Here is a 16,324-nt window from a genome sequence, read left to right as displayed (position 1 = left end):
TTTCATTTGAGGCAATTTTATTCTAAATTCCTGAATTTTCTTTACTTTCCTTGGTCCTTTTTCATTTGGTTGACGTGTGTTTTGAATTATACGCGTTTTACATGTTGCACGTTGAGCTACACTGGCACAGCTGCTTCAACTTATCCAATTGCTTCAAATATTCCTGCAATGCTGCTGTAACTGCTACTATATCCGTTTCCGTTCCGTTGTTAACATGCCACAGGCATTTCAAACTTAAAAAGAAAAAGTACGTACCAAAAAAATTCTGCGATGTACAAAATAACTTATTTCAAGAACGCCGAATCAATGAAAACCTACAAAAAAGCGCTGAACTAAAGTGAAATAAATACGTAAGGATTTCTAAAACAACTCATAAAATGCAGGAAAATATAGAAAATTATAAAAAAAATGAGTAAAAGGAAAATCTTAAACATGAGAAGCCATTAAATGTAATTGAAGTGAAATTTTGTATTTTTTCTGGAAAAATTTTTAATTCTACACAAATTTCATGTCACATCGGGATTTGAATGGAGTTTTGATGTTGCGTTGATTGAGTGGAATTAACTTCCTTGCCTTTTGCTTTCAAGCAGCAAATTGAGATACATTATTTAAATGATTTACTTCATTTCAAAAGTTGCAACTTATCAATTTTTTACGAAGCATTTACTTCCGAAAAGTTTTAAATATACATAAATGATACAGAATTTAGAAAGAATTTACAAAACAGTTCCATATTATACAAAACTAAAGCGATTCGTTATATTGAGGAAATAATTCAGTACAGATACACAGAATGTATTCTAATATACAGAAAATGATTCTTTACTCCAAGAAACGACAAAAATCAATCCAATTGATTCAATTTGAACCAATAGAAGGAATGAATTCCTTCTATTTGATAAAAAAAAACACCCTATACACATATACAAATCTATATTGAAGCCAAACTTACAATTTTTTAAGAAAACCTATCGCTCACAGCACGATTATAATTTTCTTAGAAATATTATAGAGAGCGAATTTTTATTATAATAATAAAAGTTGAGGTGCTTCATCTCATCACAAATCTTAATTAGTTGCATAATTTACAGAAGCAACTGCCCTTCAAGTTTAAAATTAATTGTGTCATGGCAAACACTTCTTAGCAGTTATCCTTCACACATATTTGAACAATGATTATATTTATGACATTTAACTTCAATGACGACTTTTTTACACTTTGCTAATTTAATATTAATTATAGATATGCACTTAAATGACTACTTTATACATTTTTAGTCACATTTAATGTAATTAAAATAGTTATAGATATTTTAAATCCGACTTAGAACATATAGTTTTAGAAAACATCAAAAGAAAAATATAGAATCACATAGACATTTTCTATATCTCTATAGAAAATGTATCTAAACATAAGAATTTTAAAAGTATACTAAAAAGAACTAAAAATGTTCTTGAGACTATGTAATCTCTACCTAATACTATAGAAACATATTAACTTAAAAATATAAAATGTCTATAATAATTATATTTATTCGCATGAACATAGACAATCTATAGCATATTTATAACTATACATAGTCATCAGATACCAAATATATTCTTTATCATAATCCATCTGTATTCACAAAACACAGATGGAAAACAGAAGTTTATTTTCAAAACTTAAACTAAACAGTTTATTCGAATTAACTAATGAACTAATATTAATTACCTTAGACTTCTTAAAAATTTTACCATAGATAGTATTCAGAATTTTAAAAAGAGCAGAACAGAATATCTATACTAGTCTACAATTTTAATTTGATTCTCATGATATATAAAGTTCCATAGAAGTTTAAACCAAATGATACTGTGTGTTGAAAAAATGGGCCTTCAAGTATTTTATGAAGAAACATTTTCTACGGATAGTAAAATAGCATCTACAGATCGCAATATAGCACTAGAGTGTTTAAAGTTATATTGCATATAATATATTTATGAAAAGACATCATAAGACATCATAAACTGTCAACCGATTCTGAACCGAACTAGATTTAGATCATAAAGTGAAGCATAGTCTTTTTAATGCAAAGACTATAACAATTCTTCTTTAAACTGAAGGTGCTAATGGTGCAAATTATCAAACCATTAATCCCTTCTACTACCAGAATTTCTACGGTTCACACCCATGTAACTACATTGCAAGTTGGATATAAAACCAGGTGCGAAAAATGTATGCATTAAATTAGCAAAAAAGTATTATATGGCGTAATACCTATTTTATTGGGATATATATAAAGTAAGAACTATTATTATGTAGTAAAAAATTAAAATTAATTTTAAAGATATTTTCTTTTAATAAGTAGGATATTTTTTTTAATAAATGTAATATTTTTTCTTAAAAATTAGTAGAAAATTCTAATACTTATATATGCTTTACACTGTCATTCAATATCAGAAGTGAATGATAGGTAGACATGTCCTTGTTATCTCATAGAGTTTTAGTTCTATATTATATTACTTTTATATTTTATTTATTTTATACAACCTTTGCAGCAAATAATCAAAACATCAAAGGTAAGCATCAATGATCAGAAGACGTAAGAGCAATATTGTGACATATCCTTGCGAAGCAAACATACGCGCACACACACAAGCTTAGCTATTTAAATATAAACACAATTTCAGGCAATTCGCTTTGCTTTTTTTATTGTTTATTGAACTGAATATGTTGTATATTTTCAGGCGCACACGTTGTGCTGTGCATGCAAAATAAACCTTCGCATCCGAACCTACATACCCAGGCGTGCATGCCATTACGCGTGCCTCCAAATATGCTAATTTAACGAGGAACGCGACACGCTGTGTACTTCGAATACGCACATTTGCACATGTGCACACAGGATACGGATATGTGAGCAAAGTATGTCCTTTATTGGTACGCCATATTGGTGTCAATTTAAAAATGGTTGCGCTTTAGTGTGTTTAGGGTTCTTTGACTTTGGTTTGCCCTTTCTCTCCTGACTTAAAATGCTGTTAAAAATATGCTGATAGGGTCCTTAAAAGGTTTAAACGCAACAAATGCACTGTACGTGCGACGCATATCACAAAATAATTGTAAATATTTTTTTGATTTAAATTTGATCCTTACAAATTTATTTCGATAAATAAACGATATGTGCGCTCAGCAACTTCAAATACTGAAATAAAATTTTAAAAAAAGAAAAGGAAGAAAATTCCCTTCACAATTTCAGCACTCATCCCGTTCTTCCAGAAGTAAATGATTGCAAGTATTTTTCGTGTTGTATGCGGCGTGTGACACAGAAGGACCTTCACTTCAGTGTGAGTTTTTCGCTGTTTTTGCTTGTGGCCTTTTTTTAGTGTTATTTTAAAACTTTTCTGTTGATTTTTGTTTTCGCGTTTGGCATTTTTAATAGCTTTGGGAATTGCTTTGATATCGAGCGTTAAGGCATAAATCAAGCCAATGAAACTGAAATTGATAATATACTACAAGACCTGCGAAGTGGCTCTGCTATAGATATGGATAAGCCAAAAACAACAATAGTAAGGTACATTGTGGGAAGCTTCATCTTCGTTGTGCTTAGTTTCTTTGTAGAATGCAACAGACATCTTACAGTGTCGTCTGCTGCTCCACAAAGGAGCCACTTACATTTCCCCACTGGGACTTATGCTAATATGCAGCTCCAATTGCTATGCATGACAATGGGGGACTTTTGATTGCGTGGTGAATAAATGTTTTTTTTTGTTATTTTTTCAAATTTGCATTTACAATTGAAGAAGTTACTTCCTTCTTTTCCTTGTTTATCTTAAAATTTTTACATAATGATATGCTTATTATTATTGTGACGTAAGTAAGCCAGCCGGGAATTTTCGATTACCAAAAAACAACTCAGTGGCCTAATTCCTTGTTCATAAAATGCAAATTATATATAAAATATGCTCAATAAAAATGTTATGCAACAAGCAATTATTAACTGCAAAAAAAATGTTCACCCTGGTAAAAACTTAAGGAATCTTATATCTACTTTAAGGAATTAATCTTACTTATATTTGCAACAAAAAAAATATTCTTAGAATACGTAACATATCTATAAGTTTTGAACAAAATTTATGTTATTTAAATAGACAGATTAAAACACTTTAAAAATTAGAACATATATTTATTTTAAGTGATTTCAATTTTGGGTACCCATGCAACTTTTTCGATTATTGCTAAGTGCCCAACATCATCTTAGATTTATTTATTCATAAACATTCATTATTTAAATACATCTTTCATTTCTCTAAAATTAATGGTTCTACCACTTCTTTTTCACAGTTTTTTTTAATAAGTCTAAGCTAATAGAAATCTTCTCAGAGCCTGGCTTTGTGCAAATTCTAGCTGGCTGAACGCTACACATCCATATCGAAGAGACGGTCGAATTATTTGGTTATTTATCAGCTTCCTGTACTAAGCATTAATACTTTATTTCGCTCTGTTTTTCTCTCCACATGTGTTTATCTTACTTATTTCGTTTGTTTTAATCATATTTAATAAAAAAAATATATATATTATTTTAAAATTCACTTAATTGATAATCCGACGGATTATTACCAAAACCCTATCGAATCCATATCTGAAATATAATATAATCAAATATAAAAAATATATAGATGAGGCTGGGGTAAGCTGGCTTGTGTTAACGCGAATAATATTAGAAAAAGTTGTGTTTAAATTGATTTTATAATAGACATATTTGGAATTTAAAGAGTACTTGAAGCTTGAGCCAGATCCACTAAATATTTTCTAAAAATTTTTCGAAACTTCTTTTTAGACCAAAATTTTGTGGCTTTTAAACCCAAAACCTATGTATCGTAGTTCTAGTACATATGTATAAATCTAACTGAAAAAAAAGGTTTTTCAAAACTATTTTAAGCCGTAACTGTAATCTCAGCGAAAAAATGTAAATATTTATTTTTTCTTACGATTTAATTAGACTTTCGTAAACTTTTCAACTTGTGTTTGTTTTTCTTGATTTTTAGCGTGATACTATCCTCGAAGCATTCATTTTTAATTTTATTATATTTCTTAATCCCAAAAATGTTTAGCCAACAAAGTCACTTGAAGAAATCCTCATTAACATAAAATTAAAGGCACGAAAGCCCAAACAGCAATAACGCTTACGTTTAATTTATATATTAACTACCATTTCCGCTTCCGTGCGGTACATCGGGTCGCGCTGTGGTGTTTAACTTTCCTTGAGTGGGAAAACTTTCGACATTTCTTATTTTGCCTTTCTTCAAAGTTATTTTAAAAATTCATCTGAGAGCACATCTAACGACAACAGTTTTGTGATGCTCAAGAAAATGTTTTTGAAAACTACAATTTACTCGTTAAACGCTGTTTCTGATAGCTCTACAAAGGCGCTAGAAAATAGGCTAAAATTACCGGGAACCGGAGAAAAAGGTTTAAAAAAACTTTACTAAACTGAAAAACTGCACTCAATAGAGAAAGAAAATTTAATGAAACACAGCGGAACAAAAAAGTATCAAACAAGCTAACGAAAGTTTAAACGAAAGTTTCAAAATACTTTCACATTTAATGAGCGACATCAGCGGCAAAAATTGGTAAGCAACCCGCTAAGAATATATCGCAAAATATGCTGCCCCCCCTATGCCGGTTGACGCAAGGGGCTGCTAAGCACATGCATATGTGTGAGTCCTTCTGCTGTGTGCATGAGTTTGTATAAATGTTACTAAACTAAAATGCCACCAAGCAGGGTAAATGCAAAAAATATATTGAAAATCCAAGCCACGGGTGGTATGAGCAACCATCCGGGAACGGCAGACAGTGGAGTGGTACGCAGTCAGTGGTACCACTGACACGACGTGGAAGCACAAGCATTTACACTTATTTACTGCAATGTAAAAAATTAAAGTTCAGCAGTGCAACTTGTGTAAAGTTTAGTTGACAAGTTAAGGATATGCGTAAGTACAAATTTGATATGTTAGACAAGTTTTTGCGCACTGGCGGCACTGAAAAAACTTTTGGCACAAAACTGAAATAAAAACTTGTGAAAAAATAAAGAAATAGAAATTAAATTAATGTACGAGTAACGAGTAGCAAGTAGCGAGTAGCTAGTAGCGAAAGTTTCACAAATGCCACGTAACATGTTAAGCGCTAGTAAAGTGAAGCGAGAACTGAGAAGTGAGCTCAGGGAAAGTACCTCAGTAACGGCAACAAATTAACAGCAAGTGTCTTACCTCGTCCCACTTCCACAAGTTCTTTCGCACATTTTAAGTAGATATCTAAAGTTTTGCCGAAGACGTGTGGAATATAACGCGCTGATCTATCACTCATACGAAATTTCCTTGGTGCTAACTGTGCTCCACACGTAAATGAGCAAAGATTTTACTACCAAAATGCATGGTGCGGTATGGAGAAAACATACACAAATTCGCTAGTTTGATTATACAAAGTAGCGCATATCAATCATTAAATTTACATATTCCCTAACTGAGTTACAAGTTAAGATACACATCAAATATAATTTTAGTTTCAACATTGCTTTATTTGTGAAATTAATTTCAATGCAAGATTGCAACAATTTTTCATTGAGCCACTTTTATAGAATTGTTTTTTATTCTCCACTTTCACAAGATAAATTTTGTAAGTTTAATTATATCGATATATAAGAATTGTACTCAGTTAAAGAATGTGGATGTCATAACTGAAACAGAAATTGAAATGCACTGATCATATATCAACCATGCCAGAAAACAGGCTAACAAGTTAACAAGACTATCAGTTAGAATGAACATTAGCGATTGAAGTGAAAGATCCAAAAATACTGAATCATTGCAACTAAGCAATTTTATCTATAAATAATCAACTAAATCCAAAATAAGAAGATATTTTTAAAGCAATATTAATAGATTTTAAACGGATATCTTTTTAATCATAAAAATAAACGAAACCAATTATTTTTCATTATAATCTAAAACTTTAAATCCCATATGACTTGTGAATTGCCCATTAAATCAAGCGATTACTTGTAACTACATATTTGTGTAAGATTATGCAAGATCATTCCTTATACTCCCGACACTGTGAAAATGCCAGCTATATACCGACAAATCAACCACAACCGCCTTAAAACGATCTCGATCATTTTAAGGACGCTTTTCACACGTAATGGTAAAATCCAAACAATGGCAAATACAAGTTGGTTTTATTTACGTTTACTTGCGGAACCAAAAAAATTTTGGACTTTAAAATTAATAATGTGATTATTTTATTCATTTAACATAATGGACTATTTAAATCATGTAATAAATAAAGTTTTAGACACCATAAAGTGATCTATCTGTACAGATAAGAGATTTTCACCTAAGCCAATATTAAACTTAACTTCTTTTTAAATTAACTATCAGACATTAATTATTATTATTAACATTTCACGAAGCAATTATTAAACTTATGCATTAGAGAATAATGAAGACCCACAGTATAGTATACAAGAAATTGTGGTAGCACTTTGAGGTAGCAAACTTTGTTTGAGAAAAACCGTAAGAAGAAAAAGTTTATAAAAATATGAATAAACCCCGTACATAGTTTAATAGCGGATTCAGAAAATACCTCTTAATTTAGTTAACCCTCCCTATGCCTATTGAGGCTCTTTCATAAACAAATTTACATTTCCGCAGCACCAAGGAACTCATATCAATGATGCGTAGTTAAAACACTTCAATAGAGAATAGAGGGTACTAGCTCCTAACGGAACGGAGTACTGCGACCAGATTGATCTTAGTTCGAATATAAGTATTATGATAATATATTTGCTTAAATATATATAAAATAGATTTCATTCACAACCAAATCACAAAATAAGAATTTTCTCTTTGATTAAGCTGACTTTCTACACCATTTCTGTAGACATTTACTACGCCAACCTTAAAAAAGTCAACTTGGAAAATATGGAGCTTATTAGACTATCTCATCTCTACTAATGTACTATAATGATATTTCAGTGATTAGATTTTCAGTTTTTCAACTTCAAACAGTTCATAATAAACGGAATGACTTTAAATACCGTCAGACTTAAAAAGTCACAGCTCCATATGTCGTTAAGGTCAACGGGAAACAAATCGATCTAATTACGGATATTTACTCGAGTGATTTTACTTAGAAAGCTCAATAAATTGAAAAACGGTAGACACGTCAATTTATATCATACATATCTTTTATCAGACCTTTAAAGAAATGCGATTGTAAAAGAATTCGAAATGGAATGAAGAAAGTTACATTTGTTGTTCAAAAAAGAAGAATTAAATTAAAAACAATAAAATATAAAATTAAAAAAAAAGTTCTTTAAGTGCAAACGAAAACAAAAAAAAGAATCCAGAAACGCAAAGAAAAGTCATTTGCAATAGGTTTAAATTTTTTTCAAACTGCTCCCTCTTAAGTCCACCTCTCTTCTTAAGCACTTTGTGAAAGTATTTATCTGAAATATTTCTTTGGAAAAAAGTTTTTTGATTAAAAAATTTAACCCACTTCAGTAAAACGTTGAGCTAAATGAAAGTGTAAAAAAGAATGAAATAATAAGAAAGTAGTAGAAGAAGTGGGAAAAAAAATAAAAGAAATGATATGAAATTAAAGAAAAACTCAACATTGAAAGCTGAAATCTATTGGCACCACTTGAAGGCAAAACAAAAGTACGCAGCAAGGAAGACAAAAACCGGAAGTTGAAACAAAAGCAGGAAGTTGCAAGTGTAGAAGACAACGCAACAAAGAAAGAAAAATAAGAATATTTAAAAACACTAAAAAAAGTAATAGAAAAATTTATCAAGTGGAAAAAAGTACAAAAACGTAACAAAAACGTAGACAAACACTTTCCGGAAAATAGAGTGCAGAAAGGGTATCAATAACGGTAGCAGGGGTAATCGTGATAAAGATTTGATTTTATAGCTTATATCCTACGTAATGTACTGTGAACTTCCAATATAAACTCAGCTTGTTTAAAGCAGTACCAAAAAATCGGAAAATCGAAAAACAGCCATGCAGAAGTACAAATAATTTTATTAAATAATTTAATTTCATTACATTGTACCAATGAGTCCTCAGTCACTGCATTAGCAACTCTTCAACTCTTATGAAACGTGATGCGACCCGGTCAGTACGAACGGGTTAAACAAATAATGCGCATTAAAACGATAAATATATTAACCCTTTCCGAGCTTCGAGAAAACTTCGCGCAAGCATAAAATTCATTTTTATGAAGGGCGTGAAACAATAGCGCGCGGGTTTATGCGCTCCTCAAAAGTAAATTCCACTTGAAGTGAGACGCAATGCAGGAAAGGAAGGCCGTCCTTTAATGATTTTATTAAGTTAATTTCTTGCGTTAAAAAATGAACTGACAAGAATGTGCAAAACTGCTTAGAAACTCTTAAGCTTTTACAAAGGGATACGAAGTTGTGCTAAGATCTTCTGCTTAGCAAGAGCACTTGAAAATATTATAAATAGTAATTTGAACGTTAGACAGGATATTAAATTTAAACAGGAAACAGTTATTAAAAATTCACCTTTTCACTCAAATTTAATTTTTGCATTAAATTGAATCACAAAATTCTTTCTTCGTCTTAGGAACACTAAACGGTTCCTTATAAATAATAATTTTTTTAATTAAAATATAATTTATGTCCTTCAGTCAACTGAATCACTTAACTGAACTATTAAACTCCTGAACTACTTGTAATTTAAAGTAAGCAAAGCTACTAAACTAGAAACTACAAAATTTACAATTTACTTCGTTTATGAGAAATATTGAAATTTATAGATACATTTATTAAGTATAATTATCATAAACAGTTCATAGAACCTGCATAAAAGTCAGAAAAAAGAGCGATGTAATATTTGTTATGAGGGAAAGCTATTAAATTGAAGATCTTTTTTGATTCATTCATTTTCTTGTGCTTTATCATCTGAATACATTGGATCCAACGATTCTCAAACTTTTCTAAGCTTAGCCAATAATACAATTGGTCTGACAGTTCTAAATCAAAATGTTAGCAGAGCACTAAGTCTGCCGAATATACCGGATATGATATCCAAGTTCACAAAGTTTCATCATATGGTGGCGTTATTCCTTCAAATTATAGTTGGATCGAACTAACGTGACATTGCAGTAATCCTAACTGATAATTTCTTTTAATAAAAGCAATTTAATACGTTTAGAATTTAGTGTTTTCCTTTTTCGTAGTAAGCTTGTCTGTTTCTTAATTTCGAGTGTGCAAACATGGATCCATGTCTTGTTCAGAATATGTTAAAACAATTCGAAACAATATTTTAAAACATTATTTTATGTACGTGGATCCCATTCAAAAATCTTGCAGACATCTTAAAGACCCGACGTGCAAATCGCAATATAAGTCAGAACAAATATTTTAAATAGAATAAGCCGGTTTGTCTTTGTTTGGTTCTTATACTGTATTGCAACTTTCTGTAAGAGTCGTATTATCCATTTTAATAAATGTTGTTAAATGTATATATATTTTTTTATCCCATGACATATTAATGTATTATCTTTTTTAACAGTATTGGAAGAGAAAAATTATTCACATTATTTTTACAAGTAATACAAGTAATTATTTTCAGCGGACATATTGTCTGAATGCCTTTAGATACTAGAATCCCAAACACCATTTTATTCAAAAGCATAGCTATGTCTCCTAAAAACAAATTAAAGTTCCGTTTGAATAAAATAAAATTAAATTGGAAATGTTACGCACAAAATCAATATCAGCAGAAGCGTGCCATGAAGTCTTATCAGTTCCATTTCGAGTTCTTATTCCAAAGAGTAAAAAATTGAAAACTCATACTAAGAAACACAAAAACGCCAGGCCGTGAATCCTCCAACTCACAAATTTACAACTTTGCGATCATAAAATGTGATTTTTTCCTTAATGTGCTTTCGTTCGATTTGTTGTGACAATTTCACTTTCATGGCAGCCAAGACACCAATTCGAACTCCAATTCCCTACTGTTTGCACTTCAGCAGAGGTTAGCGAACGCTGCCGTAGCATTTCCAATTGAATTGGCGTACGTAATCGACAACAAAGCAATGAATTTCAAAACAATCTTTCATACAAACAAGAGCACAAAAGTCCTAAAGTAGTTGAAAATGTGGTTCGAATGGAATAGAAGCAACGGTAGTAGGAGTAATCGAGAAACATTAAGACTGTAGAGCATTGTATGCGCCAACAACTATGCCAATGTTGCAGTCTCAGCTGTTTCGAATAGTCGCCAATAATGTGAAGTGAGTCCAGTGGGTGATGAGGAGCCACACAACAAGGTAAAATGCAATGTTCGTTTACGGTTGCTGATGTCGTAAAATCGATTTCGTTAACTGCGTGCGGGAGTTGGCACTCACAGGACTGACAAGATAGCTACTAAAGGGCCATATTCCTTTAACAGTTGACTTTGATTTTTATCGCTAGCAAAATTTGGAATGTTTCGCGTGGGTCTTTTATTTTTATACTCAGTTCTTGTGTGCCGCCCAAAAAGGTGGCACAATACTCCAAGATGTTGATATTTTGCTTCATGAATTTGCTGAGCTAACTTTGTCTTTTTATTACATTTAGTGGTGCTATATTTTTTTATCGTATTTGTTCACATAAGCATTTTTGTGGTTAAATCGAAAAAACAACATTAACAATTTTCACATTAAAAGTATTTAAACAAAGATTTGTTTTCTTATTTTTAATGCGTTTTTAGTGCAGTTAATCATACTATTTTTTGTTTCGTCGCTTTGTGGTGCTATTAGCTGGCACATTGAAAAATACCCAAAATAATTTCAAACCGTCTGCATTCAACCCTAATTGATGTCTTAGAATCGTAATTTAACCCAGAAAAAGCACACTTTAATTCTAGTTATAATGCCATATTCAGTTATCTTATACTTCAAACAAAATATAATATTATAATATTGAAATGTATTGATATTAACTTTTTATGCTGTTCATTGCTTGTAACATGAGAACTTTTGAAATTTTAAAAGCCAACATGACACACAAAAGAAAAAATATAGCCAACAATTATACTAATGAATCTGTCGACAGTTTGAAATAGTACTCTGTACTCTTCGTCTCTCGAGCTGACCTATTGCATGCCACATAGAGTGTATACTAAGCAAATAGCACAAAATCTACAAATTAAACAAGACGGAGAGGAAATAATGAAAATATAAACACTGAAATTTTTAGCTACTTTTATTTTGTGTAATACCTATCCTGCACTGGCATCCCTCTCTGCACTGTTTACCAGCATACCTCCATCTAGCATGACTTAAATTAATTAATTAAATGCGCTGCACAGAAGTTCGCTAAGCATTTTCAGAATTGGTTCACATTTTTACCCAGCGCCACCAAGCACCTCCATCTTAATCCTGTAGAATATTTTGCCTTCCCTGGAATGTTTACAACTGAAAAGTTTTTAATGTCGACAAGACAAATGAGCATACTTCATACTTAGCAAAACAAAACTGATTCTGCTCCAGGTGTAAATTACCATGAGAACAATGGAAATTTTACTTCTCGTCCGCAGTTCAAAATTTCTTTGCTTTGTACGCAAATTTCTTGAAAGCAGCACTCGCCTTTGTTCGGAGCATACCTTTTTTAATTAAATTAATTTAAATATTTCTCTGCAAATATGTAAATAAGAAGAAACACAGCAAACTCCAAAGATAGGGAGACCCTAGTAAAATTACGCTTGTTTTATAGAATTAAGTAAATAATTCACTTCCATAAAACTTCTCAATTAGATTTATTTCCAAATTTATTTAGGGATTTTAGCAAGGCAATCGTCTTCAAAGATAAACTAACAAATTTATTCCATAGAAACCTGAAAGAAAATAATTTTTTAAATTTTCATAAAAACAAATACAATCGCAGACATCGATACTGAATTTATTTTAACTTTTTTAACACACTACACCTAGAATTAACTGTTAAAAGCAATCTACTTTAGAGTATTTAGATATTTTCGGAAAACATTCCATGATTATACTGAGGTCTTTATACTGAGGTATAATCAAATCATGTGCTGTAAGGAAATATACATCCACTTTGAATGAACCACTTGAATGACCTTCGCACTACTTTGAGTAAGATATAGTCAAGATTTTTCTAGTATCAAACAACATTTTAATTGATATGTTCTTTATCGCGACGAATCACTTTAGCGATGTTCATTTATTGTTTTGGCTGTCTGTCTGTCTTTTGTCCCATCTCTTTACATGTGTGTTTGTCCATCAACTCATTAGTTGACAAAGTAAATCTCAGATTTTCAATAATAAAATATTAAATACACTTAAAAAGTATATTTTTTAATCATTGATCAATCTGCCTATTCTTTTGTAAGCATATCGCAAAAGAACAACATAAAATAAGCACTACTCTTCATGGGAACTCTAAAAAAACCAGAAATTTTCTTAAGCTTATGTATGCAAAACACGTAATAAAATTTAAAGTCGTCTTTGCAATTACAGGCAAGAATATTTTATTTTTTAAATTATTGTGAATAAAATTTGTATTTGCAGGTTTTTTTAACAATTGAGTATAATTTATTAATTTCAGTCAATTAAAAAGAATTGAATATTATTTATTAAATATATGATATATAATATATTTGTACGTACTTCTGAAAATCGTTCACAATAGACGAATTTTTAGTCTTGGCAACCATGCAATTTTAGCTGGTTGTAAGTTTAGCGGTTTGAAAAAAATTGGACTAAGCCAGCTGTGTTGTTGTTTCACATATTATTTTTAAAATAAGCGGTTGTTCTTTTGTAATATGCTTACAAAAGAAAATACCTATTGTTAATAAAAAATTATGAAATAATAATAGAATAATAAAATAAAAGTGATCAACAAATTCATGGAAATATTACAAATTAATTAATTTTTATAATTATATTTATATATTGCATTTAATTCAATAAAACAATTGCAAAACGTGTGCAGCTAAATTAAATTTAATATAATATGTATATTTTAAACAATGAATTTTTGATATTTCAGTGAAGGCAACTTTTATACAGTTCACTGATTAAAATATATTTAAGTATAGTTTTTATTAATACATGAGTTAAAAAGTGTTAATAAATTTAATACTTTTTATTTAATGATATTTAACAGGAACACTCCACTCTTTAAACTATACCCAAAACAACTTAAAAAATAAAGCGCTATCAATACATTTTAATGGAATTAAAATATCGGCATATATTTTCACTGTTCATTTATTTGTTTAAATTTTATTTGACGTTTAACACACAGTCTCGGTACAACTCTCAACTGCAATGAATTCCACAGCCGCAAAGCAATTACCTTATAGCTGTTTTTACAAACATAAGTAAACCTTATAAAGATAAAAGGCAGCAGATTGCAGCATATAAAAATGCAGTGCTATGAAGTTTATTAAATAAAATCTCTTTGTGCAAAAAATTTTATAAGTGTAATTTCATGTATATTTCGTTTGTACTTTTTTAAGTTCAGCGGATTAAACTCCAATTGTTTTACTCTGCAAATTCTGTTTTATAACTTATCACTGTACACTTTTTGAATATTTTAATTAAAAAATTTGTATCGAAATGAAAGAATGTATATATATTTTCATTTATATTTGCACTATTGCACATAATACTTTGAATTGAAGAGAATTTTCCGCAAGTTTTAAAAATAATAATTAATGTTATATATTTTATATGAATTGTTTAAAGGTTTTATAACTATTCAGCTCAATATATATACAGTTTTTTACTAAAATAGTACTTACGTGTCTGTATTTAAAAGAAAGTTGCGACGTGTGAATCGTATTACTCATTACTGATAAAATGCAACCATGTGCGTCAGAGACCGCCATTTTACAACTATATGATTTTGTGTGTAAATAATAACCTATTAAAAAGGAGAATTGATTGAAAAGTTACAAATGATTGTAAATGGGTTTTTGTAAGGTTTCATTAAATACTGCTGGAACTTAATTATAGATATATCAAAAATTATATATAAAGTATTAGAATATTTTATTACGTGAAATATAAATATATCATAACTTATTATAATTAAAAAAAATAATATTGTGATATCTTCCATACTTGATATTACTTTTAACTATTTAAATATTTATATATATACATATATATATGTTCCGCATTGCTGTTACATGTTTTAATGCACTAGGATGAACCCTTATGCCACGTGGATGAGATTAATTGTTGATAAGTAAGTCCTTCGTCAAAAAGTTGGGGCTAAGGTGATTAAGGTGAAATTTTAAGTCTAACAGTGGAATCTAATATTTTTATATCAATAAAATAATACTTATAAAAAAATTATTTTACTAATATTATTTTTTTGAAAATGTCTCATAACGATAATAAAACAAAACTATAATGAAAGGTCTTAATTAAAAAAAGAAAGAAAAATAACTTTAAATATTAAACATACAATTCGTTAAATTAATACTTAACATATCAATGATATATTATTTTCATTAATACGAAAATATTAAAAGTCTATTTTTGGTATAATTAGTGCATCTTAATTCAGCTATACCTTGCACTCTCTTATACCCAACTTGTTTGTTAATGTATTAATGGATTAATTTGAAAGATGATAACTGCTAGGATTATTTGGCATCTCAAATTTAAAGAATATAATTTTCTATTCAAGCATTTTTTTCGCATTCATTAAAGTTCATAATCGACAAACGTTATGGGTCCTTAGATGACAAAGGCAGTATATCATTTCTTTCGTGTTACTAAATTAAGAACACATATCACATACATATATAAGTCACACATATATCTATATTTAATCTTTCCCACATACATATGTATATTTCCCATTTCATAACGTGTGAGAGCAATCACAAAAGTTAATTAACTTATAAATGTTTGCTCGAATGAGACACATTTCTGCATTTACTTTTAATTTACTGAAATATTCCACCATGTTTCAGTTCATATTTGTATTTCAAAAATATTTTTTAATCAGTCGTGGAAAAAACATTTTTCACGCTCTGAACTACAAGTCATAACATGAACACTTACTGTGTATGTATGTCCACGCAATGTGCATGTACATATGTATGTAAGTAAGATAATTTATTAAGCATAAATAACAATTCGCAATTCAATATGAAATTTCCCCCGCGTATTTGCACTGATAATTGTTTTTCACTGTTTTACTTCCCACTTTCTCTGTTTTTTCACAGCGTAAAGGAAATTTCCCTTACATCATTAACGAACAAAGGACTTAATTTACGCGAAAAGCACTTCAAAGC

The sequence above is a fragment of the Teleopsis dalmanni genome, chromosome 2 (genome assembly GCF_002237135.1).
Source record: "Teleopsis dalmanni isolate 2A chromosome 2, ASM223713v2, whole genome shotgun sequence".
NCBI lineage: Eukaryota > Metazoa > Arthropoda > Insecta > Diptera > Diopsidae > Teleopsis > Teleopsis dalmanni.
This window is presented reverse-complemented; position numbering follows the sequence as displayed.